At 40.8% G+C, this 19,155-nt stretch overlaps 1 protein-coding gene across 1 annotated transcript in view; it reads right to left on the minus strand.

Annotated features, from left to right (window-relative positions):
- The window catches only part of ARFGEF2 (ADP ribosylation factor guanine nucleotide exchange factor 2), a 2,483,667-nt gene that overhangs the window by 1,600,272 nt on the left and 864,240 nt on the right, over positions 1-19,155 (minus strand). The gene's annotated exons all lie outside the window — the stretch shown is intronic.

Genomic DNA, 19,155 nt, shown 5'->3' on the forward strand with positions numbered 1-19,155 from the left:
ATAGTGCGTTGGTTAAATCTAGCACAAAACCGACAACCAGAAACGTTGTGATTAGGGCCTAGGCAAGGAATACAGTAAGAATGAAAGTCCTTATGAGGCATTTGCTTTCCACAAGAAATACAATTATTAACTTTTTCTGACATCGGTCTGGAGCAAGAAAAAAGTTTCCCCAACAGGGTACTTAGCTTTATTGAAGACTTCGGGTCTGATACTCGAACAGGAATATCTCAGGAGTCGGCCAACAGGTACTTGCGAACTGCTTCTGCTTCTGGCACTGCGCGGCAAGAAAGACTGAAGAAAATGGCGTCGGCTGCTTCTTTTATACCCTTGACGACCTGACGTCAGGGAAGGGGCGACAGCAGCCAACGCAGGACCCAAGACTTTGGAATTCAGGCCGACTGAGGGCAACCTGCCAGCAGGATTACCCCAAATGTAATGACTGCAACAGTGAAACACGAAGAACATCTGCCCTCTACTAGTTCTTTTTTGGTGGTCACTGCCTCCACAATAGAATCTATAGCCGGACCCTTATTCCACTGGGGACAGTCTTTAGGAACAACAAAGAACTTGTCAGGTTTCTTGAAAACAGGCTGAGCTGTGTCCAGCTCCTTCCATGCCCACTTATAGATAAAATCGATAAACAACTCTACTGTACTTACTTTAGTATGTAGTTATATATTGCTTGTGTGATTTTTCTCATAGAATTTGATTTAAGCTCTCTTTGATTTCATTTTTTTTCAAACACTTTTATTGAATTATCACTTGCGACAGACACATTTACATTCATATAAAAGTAATCCAACTGTATTAACATAGCAAACATTATACTTCATGCATACTGGTATATATCATATAACCTAAGCAATATCACATAAATTATTTATTTCCTGCCTTTTTTTTAAACAAGAAACATCTTTATTAAACCATCACTTACTACATAGGCAATCATACTTTTATATAAATGAAAACAAACCACACCGACATAGTTCTAGTCACAAGCATTTTACATAACAGACCATACTGACACTCCCAGTTGCAAACATTATATATCATTTGTAATCTACCCAATCTTTCTCACTCAAACCTTACATAGCTCATTTAAGTCCTGCTACCTTTTAGACTTCATTCCTCCCTTGTATGTATTGTTCTCATACTTCCCATTTTTTTCCTGTGCAGTTTGCTCCTACCATTTCCAAATATCTCAATTCTAGTTGCTTTATCTCTCTTACTACATTCATTACTTCCAGGATAGTTGGTTTAGAATTTGATTTCCATTTTCTAGTAAATGTTTTTTTGGTAGCCACCATTATTAGTCACACCAAAGCCTTACAAGGTCTAGTCAATTCTGATTCTGTATAACAACTCAAAAATCATCTCACTTGTCAGACCAATCAGCCCACCCAGCATCTCCAGCAGTGCATCCCGCAGGAAACCCTTAAAGTCTGCCAACTAGGGTTACCACCTGTCCCACTTTGTGAGGGACAGTCTCTCTTTTGGCAGTTGTGTCCTGCAAAAAAAATTGTAAAAATGGCAAACGTCCTGAGATATTAGGGCAAAGTTATTTCATATATTTTATGTAATAGTTGCATAAAACAATTATTCTGTATCTGAAACATCTAACTGTTATAAGAAACAGAGTAAGTAACTAAAACGCTACAATAATAAGCTTTTATTTAGGCAAAAAGTGAAGTTCTGTCCCATGTACTGGCCATGGGTATGTTTTGGCCTGCAAAATCTGATGTTTGTACCACAATTGTCCCTCATAGGGCATTTGAAAAGGTGGTAACCCTACTGCCAACTCACCCCACTTCGAGAAAATATGCTCCCAATTACCTCTTTCTAATCCTTCACACCTCCAGCATATACTGTCTGCCTGAGGAAAAGTTATCTGGAGTCTACTTGGGGTATAAAAATATCTATGTAAACACCTCCAGGCAAAAATCCTAAATCTTCTAGATTTTACTGCATATTTGGGATATACACATATATCTTCCCATTCTTTTTGTGAATTGCTTATCCAATGTTCTTCCCAATACTTTCTAACCTCCACTGATTGACTGTTATAGTTATCGTGGTGCTGCGGTAGCGTTGTCGCCTCACAGTAAGACGCCGTCCGGTTCAATTCTCAGCTAGAGCATCTTCTGTGTGGAGACATGCGTGATTGGGCGTAACTTCGTTGAAGGTTGTGCGTCAGGGTTGTCAACTCAGCACGTAAAAATAAACTGCCAATCATTAGCAGACGGGAGTTCCGCTGTGGCGACCCCTAACCGGGAAAAGCCAAAAGACACAACAACAACAACAACATTTTATATGTTATACTAATTATTCATTTTTCAATGGCAGCTGCTGTTCTAGTTTCTATTAAAAACTCTACTAGTGCCAGTCTTTCATTTAGGAGCCCCCCCATTTCTTTCTCTTTGCCTATACTCTGATATCAATCCCTGACAGGGAAGGTAATCTCTACCTTGCAGTCCAAATAAATTCTTGGCGTCTCCCATTCCATCATCTTTCCCTCTCTAGTTACTTTCTCCCAATACCTTGGTTCCTTTGCCAGTTTTCTCCAATAAATTCCAGCCCTCTCTTGCCAATTGTCTGTATCCTTAATTGCAGTCATCCCTATTGGCAGAATCTCCTTTCCCCAATCTCATGTTGGTTTACTTGTTAGAATACTTTCTGCTACTTTATGGATATAATATTCTACATGATTATTGTTATTCTCCTTAAAGGCCTGCATCCAAAATCCCAGTCTCTCCTTGTTTCTTGAGCTTCCCTCATGTTAAATCATCATTCCTTTCCACTTTGAATTATAGTTTTCAGCTTGTGCTGTATACGGGTCTTAACTATGTAGCTCTGAAATACCCCTTCAAATTGGGTAATCCCAATCTGCCCTGTTCTACTAGAAGAATCAGCTTAACTCATTAACGCAGAGTACCTTTGCATGGTGCCTGTGTGCTTAAATCTGAGCGCGCCATGAGAAAATGCAAGCTGTTACCCCCGAGTACCTTCCACAAGCGAGAGAAAGTGTACTGCATATTTGTACTTCACCTTAATGTAAAACACGCTGAAATCGTAACTGAATGTTTAATTTATCTTATATAGTTACGATTCAGCGTGTTTTTACATTAAGTTCACACTGAAGTTTTTAAAGAAAATCCGGTTTAAAATTTCGTGATTAAGCAAGTGGTGGCAGCCAATCGGATTCTTGCAATCCAAGCCACCACTTGCGTAACACCACCACCCCCAACTTAAATTTCTTTATTTTCCCAAAATAAATAGAGGGTCCAGCAGCAGGTAATTCCTTTCTTTTTATAATATTTGGTGATTTTACCTGCTACTGGATCCCTCTATTTTATTTGGGCACTCAGAGATTGCACAGATCGTGAAAGGGGCAGTTGCTACAAGGCACTCAGTAGTTTAGACAACGCTTAGTTAATGTGATACTGCACTAGCATGGTTAACTGTCTATTTTGTATTTTTTTTTTTTTTATAATTATTTTATGTATTTATGTGCCAATGTGTTTGTGTATACTTGAGCAGGCAGCTTCACAGAGTGGTCCCCCTCTGAAACAAGCATGACCCTGCATGGTTGCAATCCTTTTTTCTAATGAAGCATTGTCAGATTCAATAATTCCTCGGTAATTTCAAAGCTCTTTTATGTGGCAATCCTTTATTAAAACTGCCTTTATGCAATCCAGTAGGCATAGTAATGTTGCTGTTTGACAAACGTATATTTTTTCCTGAAACTGGAAAGCTGAGGCTGAATCGCTTAGTGCTGGCAGGTAACTGAAAGTGCTTAGTTGGATTTACAAGTTCTGTGACTGGATTGGTGACAGCACTTTCAGTTTCTTTAACTTTGAAGTTGTTTGCCAGTATAGATTTAATTACACTGAATGGTTTCTAGGAGTTCTTGCTTTTGTTTTAGAATTGGCTGCTTTGAGTACAGTTTTTGTTGAATGTAGGTTGCTAACTTGCTGTCATATGTGATGTATACCCTAAAGCTGAAGCAGTTCATCATTTCAGCAGAGTTGTCTTTTTTGTCAGTGTGCTAAAACTCTCAACGCTGTTAGATTTTACTTAACTGCAGTGTTAAAACTGACTGTTGCTTCACATAAGTGTACTACACATTTTATTAAGGCTCTGTGCTACTTTCAGGGTGTCAGCCTGTTATTGTCTCTGAACTGCCTTGTAAAGTAACAGTTGACAGTTTTCAATGCTGCTAAAAGGAAAAAAAAATATACATCAGTATGGAGTGAGATTCTGCCCGTGGGGCTGGCTACAACACACTTGCTAAGGGCTGGATAGCACTTTTATGAGCAAAGAAGTACTGACTGAACTGCTACCGATTGCTAGTCTTCCGTACTGTACTGCATGCATGTTCACCTCATGTTTGCTCTTCACCATAGCATCTGTTTTCTCAAGTACAACTGCTATTTATTTATTTTCTCCATGTCTTTTGGTTTTCGAATACCATGACAGGATATGGAGCCCATTCCTAACTCAAAGTACAATTTCATTTCAGAAATTAGTACTGTTTCAATATTTGCAATCGTTGTAATCTTTGCAGTCCGCCAGACGTGCTTTTCGCAGTCCCTGCAATCTGCCCAGTATGACTCTTTCTGCAATTTTTACAGCGTTAGATGCATTAGGAACATACTGTTGCTCTTGCTACTATTTGAACTATCTGGGTACCTTTCTTCTGCATTGCTCATTTCTACCTGCAAGTCTTGATTTCGTATGACTTTGTGCTCTCTGTACGGTATTGTAATATTGCTAAGGGCTGGATGCCACTTCTATGTGCAAAGCAATACCAAATGAACTGCTACCGATCGCTAGTCTTCCATTCTGTACTGCATGCTTCATGTTTGTTCTTCATCGCAACATCTGTTTCCTCAAGTACACCTGCCATTTATTCATTTTCTCCATGTCTTTTGGTTTTCCAATACCATGACAGGACATGCAGCTCATTCCTAACTCAAAGTACATATCGTTGTTCCTGCTACTATTTGAACTATCTTGCTATCTCATGACTTTGTGCTCTCTGTACACAGGACACTATAGTCAATGGACTGTAGTGATTTCAATGATCAATGCTACTTTTGTCAGCTTTTCATGGACCACTATAGATGGTTTTCTCGCCTTTATCTTTTGAACTGTTGTTAATGGTGGGTCCCATGTGCTGTATTCTTGATATTTTATTTATTTTTATTTATTTTACATTTGTTAACCGGGAAAGTCCGACCGGATACAAGTCCGTTTTCAGCGGAGGCCCGGGGAGAAAAGCTCCAAGTAATCAAAAACATTTCATAGCCCATAATATAGATAGTGATATACAGTAGGAACTATTTAGGTAGTTAACATAGCAATAGCAGCAATTTTACAAAAGCATTTAGTAGCAAACATATACGAACATGTTGAAATTATTAAAGAAATGATTAGGCAAGTTACAGTCAAGAGTAGTAGGTCTATATACAAGATTGTTGTTGCCATATACGGTTGCCACCCGTCCTGTTATCAGCGGGACACTCACGGGTTGAGGCCTCTCATCCCGCTTCCCGCAGTCACCAAGTGTGGGACTTTAAAAGTCCCGTTTTTCCCCCTTTAGAGATCGCGAAATGCTAATAATTTAATTGCCGTGGAAAAGCCGAAAATACTTCCGGTTTTTCCACAGCAATGCGGCTATGTCACCACCCGGACCTGCAGTTAGAGGGATTCCCTGCTAGGTCCGGGTGGTAATGCAGCACAGTAATTGGCTGCAGGGGTTGGAGGGGGCGGGAAATTGCTCAGAAGAGCCCCATAAAGGTCGCAGCTGTAGAGCACTAAGCTCTATAGCAGCTGCGATTGAGATCTGATTATTCTATCTCCAGCCAGCCCAGCCAGCCAGGATTGAAGCCAGCCAGGATTGAAGCCAGCCAGGGAAGAAGCCAGCAAGGGAAGAAGCCAGCAAGGGAAGAAGCCAGCAAGGGAGTCTGCCTGCCAGCCCAGCCAGCCAGGAAAGAAGCCAGCAAGGGAGCCTGCCTGCCAGCCCAGCCAGCCAGCCAGGATTGAAGCCAGCCAGGAAAGAAGCCAGCAAGGGAGTCTGTCTGCCAGCCAGCCCAGCCATCCAGCAAAGAAGCCAGCAAGGGAGCCTACCTGCCAGCCAGCCAGGAAAGAAACCAGCAAGGGAGCCAGCCAGCCCAGCCACTGCTTGAAAAAACATCTAGCCATTCTATCAGGAAGGAAGCAAGTTAGCCCAGCAATAACTGTGATAGTGGTAAGTAAATTGCATTTTGTGGCTTTAGTTATTTAAAACGGGAATAATGTGCTTTATTTAAGTTTTTAATGTTTAGAGGTAGATGGGGATGTAGTATGCAGTATTTAAATCTGTGCAGTGGTTATTTTGATATTTTTGAGTAGTAGTTTTTAAAGATATAAAACCTGAATGTATATAATTGTTATTATTCTTGGGGGTATGATTTGGAAGCATTACTTTTAAAAGGCTGAACTATGTATAGAAGTTGTTTGTTTCTGTTGGAGGGCAGTGAAATATAAATTTAGTGTGACTCATTTCTATTGTCATAGCTTTTTCTGGGTATTGTCTGTTTGCAGATAGGAAATGTTCAAGCATAGTTTGCACTTTTTGTATGGAAATGTGTGCAATTTAATGCTGTTTTCAGGAAGTTACAATATACTATTTAGGTAATTTTTCCTGTTAGTTCCTGCAAGTCCATGTGTATGTGGTACAAGTCTACCTTTTGAGGGGGAATGTTAACACTTAGTGTAATTCATTTATTATTCTAGTAGGTACATATTGCCAATTTGCCGAAGCCGTTTCAAGATTGTTTTCATTTATACTTGTAAATGTGTGCATTTAATTTATTATGCATTTTTAATAAGGTTAAAATGTACTGCTTTGCTTGTAATGTGAATATGGGTGTGTTGCTTTTACTTGGGCGTGTTTATTGCATTGCTGTGCTGGATTAATTGCTGTTTTGAGTTAAAGGAGCCCATGGAGTCTGCTGTACATTGTAGTTTGTTACTTCTCTTGCAAGAAGTATTTTTAAAAGTTAAAATGTTTATGGACTTTTATCCCGTTTATTTTTTTTTTGTGGATGGATGCTCAGAAGTTAATGCAATGTATTTGAGATTGTGCTAAACCATGTCGTTGTTACAGGGTAGTTTGCGTTTATAAGTAGCAAAGTTTGTATTTTGTGTTTTAGTGATGTCTTCAACATACTTGTGTACTGTTTTCATTATAGTCCGATTACGACCAGTGCTGCTGTTGGGCATGTTCATTAATAGATCATTGCGCTGTGTAAATTAGTGCCGTACATTTCTGCTGTGGTCAAAAGCTAAAGCAGGTCTATGGTATCCACTGTGCATTCTCATTCATTTTAGTGTTTTTTGGTTCAGTGAATGTGGTTAACTTTGTTTGTCTTGAGGGGTTCAGTTGAGGTGGGCATGTTCAGTGGTAAAAATAATGCATTTAATTTTCTACAAGCTGTATTAATGTTAGTTTTCAATGGCCAAAATGCCCCCTACATTACCTCATTTACTATTTGACCTTTTTCAAACTGTTTGTAAACTCTTTTTTGCTCCATTCCTCGGTTATTTTGCATGCCAATGTTTTTCAAGCCAGTTCTTGAGCATGCCAATGTTTTTCAAGCCAGTTTTTTCGCATGCCAATGTTTTTTGAGCCAGTTCTTTCTTGTGGCTATGATTTTCGAGCCAGTTTTTTCGTGTGCCAATGTTTTTCAAACCAGTTCTTTCGCATGCCAATGTTTTTCAAGCCAGTTCTTTCACATGCCAATGTTTTTCAAGCCAGTTCTTTCACATGCCAATGTTTTTCAAGCCAGTTCTTTCACGTGCCAATGTTTTCGAGCCAGTTCTTTCATGTGCCAATGTTTTTCGAGCCAGTTCTTTCGTTTGCCAATGTTTTTCGAGCCAGTTCTTTCATGTGCCAATATTTTTCGAGCCAGTTTTTTGTGCCAATTAAGCCAGTTCATTTGTACTGTGCAGCAGTATGTTAATGAACCCTACTAACACAGTGTTGGTAAATATGTTGCATATCAGGTAAGTACAGATTCAAGCATGAAGAGAGCAGCAGTTTCATCGCAGTCAACCAGCAGCAAGAGAATGTGCAAGTGGCAGGACGTTTGGAAAACAGAATTTGACTGGATCGAGAGATGCACTGATGTCAAAGCATTCTGCAGGTACTGCAAGAGAGAATTTCTAGTGACCCACGGTGGAAGAAATGATGTCGCACGACATGAGGCAACTGAACAACATAAGACTGCCATTCTTCAAGCTAAATCCACTCACCTAATGACAAAGTGGGCAAGGAACGCAAACCTTGAGGGACCAGAACTTAGGATCATTGCAGCAGAAGCCTCTGAGGTTTTCCATGCTGTTAAGCACAATATTTCGTATAACAGCTTGGACTGTGCAGTAAAGTTGGCCAGCCAGTTGTACAGTGACTCAGACACTGCAAAGAAACTATCTTGTGGCAGAACCAAGGCTGAAGCCATAGTCGAAAATGTTTTGGGACCACTCTCATTGGAATGCCTCCTGCATGACCTTCAAAAACCAGGTACTTCATTTGCAATTTCATCAGATGCTTCCACCAAGGGGAACATAAAATTATTTCCCCTTGTTGTGAGGTATTTTTCTAAAGAAGAAGGGGTGGTGAATGGCCTTTTGGACTTCTATGAAGACCCTGATGAATCGGCACAGGCTATTTCACAGCAAATTTCCAACATTATGGAAAGGCACTCCTTGCCCTGGAGCCATATTTCAGCTTATGGGGCTGATAATGCCAATGTGAACTATGGGAAGAAATCTGGTGTGTATACCAGATTAAAAGAAAAGTACCCATCACGCCAGACGGCTAACTGTGTTGTCCATATCATTCACAATGCAGCCAAAAAAGCTGCAGCACAACTACCATACGATGTGGAAGCATTTGTAATGAGACTTTTCAGCCACTTCTCAGGTTCGGCCACAAGGACCAGAGACTTGAAAGACTTCTTTGAGTTTTGTGGCATGGAATTTGAGAGTCTGTTAAGACATGTGCCAACAAGGTGGCTGTCACTACTCCCAGCCATTGAAAGAGTAGTGAAAAATCTCCCAGTGCTCCAGTCCTATTTCCTCTCTCAGGGAGAAGAGGAGACCCCCCGGCAGATATGGCAGTACTTTTCAGCTAATGAGCATGGTGAGAATGAATTGCCTATGCTGCACCAGTACTATTTGCACTTTCTCTGTGCTGTTCTTGTTGATTTTAATGAACATATAAGTACTTTAGAAAAATCAGCACTTACTGCCATGGAAACTTTTTGTGTAATGGTCTCTCTGAAGCAAAAACTGCAGGCAAGAGCTGAAGGTGCCTTCTTTGGAGGGAAACTTAGGGCACTTATGAGCACATTAGACAGCACTTCTGCTAACAAACTGAAAAGAGACTTCATTGTGTTCTTGGAGACAGCAGTGACATACCTGGAGCAGTGGTTTGATTATACTGAAAGCAACTACTTGTTTACACTATCTAAATTATCTCTAAATGAGCCCTTTGCCTTCAGTGACTTGCTTAATGTGACCACTGCCCTGAGTCTGCAGGATGTAGATGAAGATTATCTTTTTAGGGACTACTTGGCAATTAGGCCCTCTCTCGAACAGTTATGTAAAACAAGCTTGACCCCAGGAGAGAAGTGGCTGAAGCTTTTCAAAGAAGGACCTGAACTGACTACACTCTATCCGGTAATTGCGAGGGTTTTATCTATACCGCCCTCAAACACATTTGCAGAAAGAGTTTTTTCATTGCTGAAATGTAAATGGACAGATGTGCGAAACCGATGTAGTGTGGACTTGTTAAAAGTTGAACTAATGATGAGTGTAAATTACCGGATGAAATGTTGTGACTTTTACTCAAATATTGTTTCAAATCGGGCCCTTCTTGAAGCCATAAAATCAAATTGAAAATACACTTAAAACAAAAGTGATTTATTGTACTAGTGTGCAGTATAAAGTACTAGGGTGCAGTTTGTAATTTTGTGTTTCTTTGTTTAGCATTAATTTGCTAGGGTGCATATGTAGTACTAGGGTATGTAGTTTTGTGTTTTTTCTTTGCTTTACCTTTAATTGACAATAAGTCTTAATTTTATACTTGGCTTGTATGTGGTATGTAGATTTTTTAAGTTTTCTTTCTGAATAGCAATGGTTGGTTTATGAATTTTACTTTTTAAATAAAGTGTCTGTTAATGATTAGTGTGTTTTTTATTCCTTTAAAGTTTATTTATTGTTACAACTGATTAGTGTGTGTTTGCAGTAATAGTTCACCTCATTTAAATGGTTTGAGTTTTCTGTATGCTGTAATGTCATAATGTTACATCCACAGCTAATACTGCATCTCCTTTAACAACTCTGGTAATGTCGTGGTGGGGGTGTGGCCAGTGTTATGTTGGCCACACCTCTACCCTGTTGACCACACCCCCATGTCCCACTTTGCCCTTGTTAAAAGGTGGCAACCCTATTGCCATATAAGGTGAGATATAGAGGTCAAAATAGATAGAAAGATAGTAATGGGTTGTAGCATGATGTTAGTTGTAAATCTGTGGTTAATAAAGAGCAGTCTTAATGTAGTGGGGGTTTAAAGGGTTATATATGAAAGATATACCTCTACAGATGGGAGAAAATAGGTAGGGGGGTTATGTGATTATTATTAATTAGTCAGGGTTTAGACATGGACATAGCCAGTGTCTGTTCATGTATGTTTTTACAGATTTTTTGAATTGAGGTGCTGAGCTTATGGTTGTTATTTCATGGGGAAGGGAGTTCCATTTTTTTTTCCAGTATAGTTGGAGAACACTGAATCTCCAGCGGTGTTATTTGCTCTTATGGTTTGGACTAGCATTCTGCTGGATGAGCGGAGGGAAGTGAGGTTGTTATAAGGGGTGATTATGTTAGTTAGAGCTGGAGTACTGTCTGGTTGGTATAGGATTTTTTGAGTAAGTATGAGTTGGGTGTAATTTATTTGATTGGGGAGTTCTAGCCAACCTAGTTTTTGAAGACTGTTACAGTGGTGGGTTCTATATGTGGAGCCTGTGGCAAATCTAGCTATATTACTGTAGCAGCTGGTTATCTTGTTGAGGTTTGATATAGATAGATTTGTGAGGATGGGTGAGGCGTATAGAAGTGTGGATAGAAGATGGGTGCGAGCTATGGTGGATCTGGCGCATGGGGTTAGATATTTCTTTATCCTGTACATGGATCCAATTTTTTTTATTTACTGTTTTGATGGTTTTGTCTATGTGGGCTTTAAAACTAAGGTGGTTGTCAATGATTACACCTAGTAGTTTGGTGTTTGTTTCTGGAGATATTGTAGTTCCATTGTTTGAAGAGATGGTAAATATTGGTGGTGTGTGTTTATGGGTAGGGGGTAAACAGTAGTAATTTGGTTTTATTTGGATTCAGTAAGAGTAAATGTGTGTTAAGCCAGTTTTCTACTTTGTTAAAGGTAGACCTGGTTAGAGATTGTAATTTTGCTGGAGTAGAGGCAGTGCAAATTAGTGTGGAATCGTCTGCGTACTCTATGGAAGTAGCCTGTGGTATGGCATTAGGGAGTTCATTGATGAAAATAGAAAAGAGAAGTGGGCCGAGAATGGAACCTTGTGGAACGCCAAGGGTGACAGGTAGAAGGGGGGATAGATTTATCTTTCCACATGACTGCTTGTTGTCGATTGTTTAGATATGACTGGAACCAATTAGATACTGATTTGTCTATAAAGAGTGAGTTGAGGGAATCTAAGAGTAATTTGTGGTTGACCATATTGAATGCTTTAGACAGATCGAGGAAGAGGGCAGAGGAGAGGAGATTTAGATTACGATTTAGGTTGATTGTGTGAGAGAAGGAGAGAAGGGCAGTGGTAGTACTATGGGCTGGTCTGAAACCATGTTGGGATGGTGCTAATAGTGAATTATGGGTGAGGTGTGCTAGAAGTTGTTTCTGAATGCATTTTTCCATTATTTTGGCTAGGGGTGATAGAATAGCAATTGGTCTGTAGTTAGAAAGTTCTGTGGAGTTACCTCCTTTATGAAGTGGAATAATGTGTGAAATTTTCCAGATAGAGGGGATGTAGGATTCTTGGATTGCATGGTTGATTAGGATGGAGATAGGATAGGCTATAATTGTAGCGGCTTTTTGGAGGAATTCAGTGGGAAGTAGATCTGCTGTGAGGGTAGTTGGTTTTAGTTTTTTAAGTAACGATTTGATACAGTCTGTGGGGATAGGCTCGAATTTTAGTGGTATAGGGTTCACTTGAGTAGATGAGGTTGTGGAATAAGAGGAGGGTGTTAGATTTTTGGCTAAAGATTTGACGGTTTTGGTGAAAAAAGTGTTAAAGGTACTTGCTACTGTTTCAGGGGGAAGTTGTGAGGTTGATGAGGGGGTGGGGGTAGTGGATTTACCCGGGTGGAGTAGCTTATTAAGACATGACCAAAATTTTTGAGGTTGAGTTTGGTGTTTTTGTTGTAGATTAAGATAGTAGTTTTGTTTATCTAGCATAATAGATTTTTTAGTTTCGTTTCTAATTTGTTTGTATTTTATGTGGGCAAGTGGTGATTTGGTGGCTCTCCATGAATTCCATGCTCTACTTCTAGATGCAAGTTTTTGTCTGGTAGTATTGGTTAGCCAAGGTGCTATTCTGTTTTTTGTTCTTGCTCTTCGTGTTGGGGCGTGGCTGTCTAAGATGGCAAGGAAGGTTGTGTTGAATTCAGAGACTGCTTGGTCTAGGGGTAGTGTTTTAAGTTTGGCCCATCTACACAGGCTAAGATCATTTAGGAATTTATTTAGGTTGAAGTTTTTTAAATTTCTGCGGTTGATAAAGGTGGTTTGGTAGGGTATATCTTCTCTTTTGCGAATTATATAAGTTAATAGGTGGTCACTCATGTCTTAAGGTTGGGTTCCTGTTTTGTATAACTGAGGAGTGTTGTTTAAGATCCAATCAATTATGCTTTCTTTGTTGTTGGATTTACTGAGTCTGGTAGGGATAGTTATGGTTTGGGAGAAACCATGTAAGTTAATAAGTGCGGATGGGAATTGTGTTGAACAGGTTGTCCAGTCAATATTGAAGTCACCTAGTATAACTGTTTCTTGGGGGTGGGAGGAGGATAACCATTGGAGTATGCTTTCTAAGGAGTTTACGTTGTTGCCAGGAGGAATGTAACTGCAAACTATGTTTATGGCTTTGTTTTTGTTTATCTGAATTCTTGAGACTATTATTTCAGTTTTGGGTCCTATTAGTTCGGGGGGAATGTTAAATGTAGTTAGTTCTAGAGAGGATTTATACAGGATGGCTACACCTCCACCTTTTTTAACTTTATGGTCAAATCTAACTATATTGTAGTGAGGGGGTAAGATCTCAGTATCAGGGGTAGTGGGTTTAAGCCAGGTTTCTGTAAGGCAGAAAACGTCAGGTGTGTTTATATCTATGAGTGCATGCAGTTGATGAAGTTAGTTGTTTATGCTTCTGATATTTAGATGACAGATCAGGAATGAATTAGGGGTATTATGTGTATTTCGTGTGTTTGTAGGGGTTGTAACTATTGGATTGCTGGTTGATGGTGTCTTTGGGCCTGAGTTGGGATGGATATCACCATCAGCTATGAGATTGTGTAGACTTTGTATGAGTTTGGTGAGTTTCTGTAGGAGATGGTAGTAGTTCTTTGTATTTGGGTTTAAGTGAGGTGTGTGTAGTGGGTGGAGAGGTTTTGGAGCTAAGCTCAGGTGATAGTGGGGATGAGAGGATGGAGGGGTTTCTGTAGGGATATAAATTGCTGTGCTTGATGTGGGTGGTTGATAGTTGGGCAAGTATTGGTATTCATAGACAGAAAGTAGTAAAAGTATAGTAGGAAGGGGTGTAAGGTAGAACAGTGGGATTGTTTTCTTTGAAGAGAGGGGAGTCCTTGAATACATGATGGATATGTTGGCAGGAGAGGGGGAGTGGTAATGGAATTAGGTGGGGGTGGAAGAAGTTTGTTGGGGAGTGGATATAGATTATAGAAGATGATTTTAGATTGGCTCAGCTTGCTGGGTGGGTGTGGCTAATTTAGAGAGGGGAGGGGTTAGTGTAGTATAAGTGTGGGAGTAGTGGGGGCAGGTGAGAATTGGGGGCAGGGTAGGGGAGCGGAGTGAGCCTGAAGGGCGAACGGTGCGAGAAGAGCCAAAGAAGAGATTCAGGTAAAACAATCAGTGAAGTGCTGATTGTACAGGTGAGTAATCCAAGGGGTTAGTAGTCTGTTTGATGGAGAGACTTAGGAGTGAGTTAATGCTAGAAGTAGTAGAGAAAGTAGATAGAGGTGGTGGAGCATGATGGGGGCTAACAGAGGGTAAAAAAAGAGAGTTTACTGAGTAGAAGTTGTTTTTAGAGGGAAATATCCCTAGGAGAAGGGAGCCGCCTAGTGGCAACAGCAGGTACTGCAGCCATGGCTACTCACAGGGCTTGCAGCTTTAAAAAGTTAAGGCAGGTTGCTGGGGACACTAATGGGAGTGGTTGGTCCGTTGGTTGGGAGGGGTAAGGTTTGGCTGCTGGCTGACCTGGCTTTGGGTTTTACAGTTACACTGAGAGAGAAGCTTACAAATGTTATTTGTAAATTGCAGGTACTGTTGAACGTACTTTCTTGTGTCTTTCCAGAAGAAAGACTCCCAAAAGTGGTTTGGCTTTGTTCCCTAGAGTTGGGTAGGAGGCAGCAATCCTAGTTAGGGTGCGAGATCCAAGACCTAGTAGTGGTCAGGAGGTGATACAGCTGGGAAAAGAGGGGAGAAGGAGATGCTATAATTATTGGGCAAATAAAACCTTGATAAAGCTCTACTAAAAATACAGTAATCACTTTTTCTAGGAATACAGTTTAAATTCAGCCACAGTTCAATTTTGAAATAGTGCAGACAAAAACAGAAAAAGCTATTTTAAGTGTGTTGGAGCAACAGCTAGATCTGATAATTCTTATATCTATGGGCTAATTGACCAGTTTAAACTAGGCACTTTATATTGTACAGAGCAATCAGTGGTAAACTTCCAATAGAATACAAACACTAGATATACAAACAATTAAGCAATCTTGGACTACTAACTTAAGCATTTAAAACAGAACAGAACGATCTGTGATAAAGCTCTAATTAAACTGAAACACTGGATGTAAAAACAGCTGAACAGAGGAGGTTAAAATAATCCATCATGGGTATAATGCACCGCTAGCATATCTCTGTATATGTTTAGGTATAAAGAGGGAGTATTATTCATTAGGCGACCTTGTTTGCTTGGACAAGTAGTTGGAGCTGGGTATGGAGGGAGGGACAATAGCAGTTAAAAATATCGCAAATTGCACACGAGCGCTGCACAATAGTCTACGTACCTGTTGGGGATTAGATGAAGTTACTGCATTCCCCCTATCAAGGATAAGTGAGAAAGCAGTTCAAACATCAGAGACTACACACGAGCGCTACACAATAGTGAGCGTTCCTGTTGGAGTATTAAATGCAGTTATTATGTTCCCTTTTTCAAGGTTAATTGCAGACCATTTCACTGAGCATACATCTATCCTGGTTATTTCTTGTTTAGGTAGGCACCGCTACTTGTTAGTGTGTAAAAATCAGTTGCTTTGGGAGCGAGGTGGTCCAGGATGCCTAATAGGCTTTTACAAGTAGGACCAATAGTTCATTATGTGGTGGATGATTACAAAAGCTACATAAAGCCCAGCATACATGACAAAGATCCTTAAAGGAGTTTCTTTGCTGATTTGGACATAGGAATCTGAGCGTAAGCGGGTATGCGTGCAGACTTTGATAGTGCTCGGAAGAGAAGTGGAGTACACAGCAGCAATTAGGTTAAGAATGTTGTGGCTGCTGCTTAGGAACCCGCTAAAATTTAAAGAAAGACGAAAACCTGAATTAAGCGCGTGTTGGGTAGGTATAACGCGCTACAGAGGCTAATTGGGCTGAAAAAGACAATTTAATTGAGTGCTCGACGCCATAGGATGTAATCCATAGGCTTGACTTTATGGCCTGGTTAAGGTGCGAAAACTGGCCCAAGGTAAAAAAAACAATTACCTGCCAAGCAATGTGGTATTTCTTAATAAGGCTGTTTGTATAGTATCTAGGATATGTACTGTAGGCAGCAAAGATTACTCGCTTATCGCTAATCTACATAAGCTTTACAGGCGATATGCAGTGATTCTTGTGACAAACAATTAGTAATACAGTAATCAGTACAGCAGCTGGTAACATAACTTTAAAGGCACAAAATACAGTAATAAAGCCTCATGAGTTACTTTATATCTAAGAAAGCTGGTACCATAACTTTAAAGGCACAAAATACAGTAATAAAGCCTCACGAGTTATTTTATATCTAAGAAAGTGTTACAACATAAAGCAGGAAAACACGCTACTTACACAAACTTGGAACGCCGAAGGCAGGGACGCACAGCAGCCTGGTGAATCTAAGGGAGAAAGGTGGTGTGACTATGGGCAGGTGTATTTATAGGTTAAGTAAGGAAGTGGGGTAGGAGGGTAGAAGGGGGAGGAGTGGGGGGCAGGGAGAAAAAATGGAAGGGAGCTAAAAGTACCAATCCTGAAAGATCGGTAATAGAAGGAATAAAGGGAGTGGTGAATCCAAGGGTGTAGGGAGTAGTGTTAAGAGAGGGTAGGGAACGATGCAGGAAAGGAGTAGATAGGTAGTAGGTTTAGTAGTCCGGAGTGAGGGGAATATGGTGTAATGTATAGGGTGGCTGGTTTGTGACTGGGTGGTATTGAGAACAGATTAAGAGCCAAAGAAGAAGAGATTCAGGTAAAACAATCAGTGAAGTGATCCTGCCTCTTAAACCTGGTTGATTTCTTTGAAACAGTCACCAAGGCCATTGACGAGGGGAAGGTGGTCCACACAGCCTACCTGGACCTCGCAAAAGCCTTCGATACAATACCCCACTCGGGCATTATAGATAAGCTCACCAGCTTAAATATAAACCCCTATGTCACTAGATGGATTGCAAACTGGCTCAAGGACAGAACCCACATGGTTAGAATTGCTGGAGCCATGTCAGACTCCAAACCAGTTACAAGTGGTGTCCCACAAGGCTCAGTCCTGGGACCTCTCTTGTTCGGTATATATTTCTCGGAGGTACAGGCCAACACAAAAGGACTGTGGCTGAACAAGTTCGCAGATGACTGCAAACTGGGCGCCATAATCGACTCTCCAGCAGACACAAGCATCCTCCAAAAGGGCCTCATAGAAACAGCCAACTGGTGCCAGAGCCATGACCTCAAGCTAAATGCCAAAAAGTGTACAGTCATCCCCTATGGCAAAAACAAAGTGCCCACAAATTACCACATAGGTGGTAATCCATTAAGTACATTAAGAAGAAGTAATTAGGGACCTGGGGACCCAAGTTGATAGCAATCTCTCATTTGACAACCACGTGGCCAAAGTGGTTAGAAAAACATTTTATATAGCCCACCTAATCATGAAGGGATTCACATCTAGATCAGGGGAGGTCATCGTGCCTCTTTACTCATCCCTCATCAGGCCCATAACTGAGTACAATGCCCCTTTTGGGATGTACCTTACCAGACACCTGCAGCAACTGGAAAGACCCCAAAAGTACCTCACCAAGAGGATCAAAGGGCTCAAACAGATGCCATATGCTGCCCGGTTAAAGAAACTCCAGCTCTACTCAGTGGCATACCACCTGTTCAGAGGCGATCTGTGCCTGACATATAAAGCCATGTCCAACCCAGAATTAATGGACATGCTGCACCTCAGAAAATCCAAATCCCATCGAGCTACGCGCTCGAGAGACTTGAACCTCAGCACTGAAATAAATAGGACATGCTGGAGGGACAGATTCATAACCCAGAGGCTCCCTTCACTCTGGAATAAAATCCCAGTCCGGGTTAGGCAGAGTCCCTCATTGACTCTCTTCAAGAGGAATCTTGTGGAGTGGATGGGAGATCGTAGGTTTACCCCGGGTATCACTTCTGTGTCACTGTTAGACAGAGGCACAGTATACTAACCTCGAAAAAGGGCATAGCAAAATAAATTTAAAATGGGTGGCGAAAACACATTCTGGCTAGGCTTATAAATGCCCTAGGGCAGATAGCCTAGTATGAACCTATGAAGTGCTGATTGTACAGGTGAGTAATCCAAGGGGATAGTAGTTTGTTTGATGGAGAGAGTTAGGAGTGAGTTAATGCTAGAAGTAATACAGAAAGTAGATAGAGGCGGTGGAGCACGATGGGGGCTAACAGAGGGTAAAAAAAAGAGAGTTTACTGAGTAGAAATTGTTTTCAGAGGGAAATATCACTAGGAGAAAGGAGCCACCTAGTGGCAGCAGCAGGTACTGCAGCCGTGGCTACTCACAGGGCTTGCAGCTTTAAAAAGTTAAGGCAGGTTGCTGAGGATACTAATGGGAGTGGTTGGTCTGTTGTTTGGGAGGGGGAAGATTTGGCTGCTGGCTGACCTGGCTTTGGGTTTTACAGTTACACTGAGAGAGAAGATTACCAATGTTATTTGTAAATTGCAGGTACTGTTGAACGTACTTTCTTGTGTCTTTCCAGAAGAAAGACTCCCAAAAGTGGTTTGGCTTTGTTCCCTAGAGTTGGGTAGGAGGCAGCAATCCTAGTTAGGGTGCGAGATCCAAGACCTAGTAGTGGTCAGGAGGTGATACAGTTTCTTGTGTCTTTCCAGAAGAAGGACTCCCAAAAGTGGTTTGGCTTTGTTCCCTAGAGTTGGGTAGGAGGCAGCAATCCTAGTTAGGGTGCGAGATCCAAGACCTAGTAGTGGTCAGGAGGTGATACAGACAAACTTGGAACACCGAAGGCAGGGACGCACAGCAGCCTGGGGATGCTTTGCGGCTCCAGTGTTGTTCAGCTACTTCCATATAATAATGTTTGCATTATTCACAGTGCAAGAGTCTTGCCACATTATTATGCCTTTTAGTATACAGTCCTTCTGTCAAGGTGTGCAACTGTTTCCAATTCTGTTTTACAAAACCTACATTTGTCTGTTTATCCCACATGTTCAATGGACTTTATAATAATAAATAATTTCCTCATACCCAAAAAAATATACTCTGGTTGGTGGCAGATTTCAAATAATACATTTTACAGGAGACAGTCAGTATAAGGAAGGTAGAGTTTAC

Source organism: Protopterus annectens, chromosome 12.part0 (assembly GCF_019279795.1).
Source record: "Protopterus annectens isolate FY-2018-M chromosome 12.part0, PAN1.0, whole genome shotgun sequence".
NCBI lineage: Eukaryota > Metazoa > Chordata > Ceratodontiformes > Protopteridae > Protopterus > Protopterus annectens.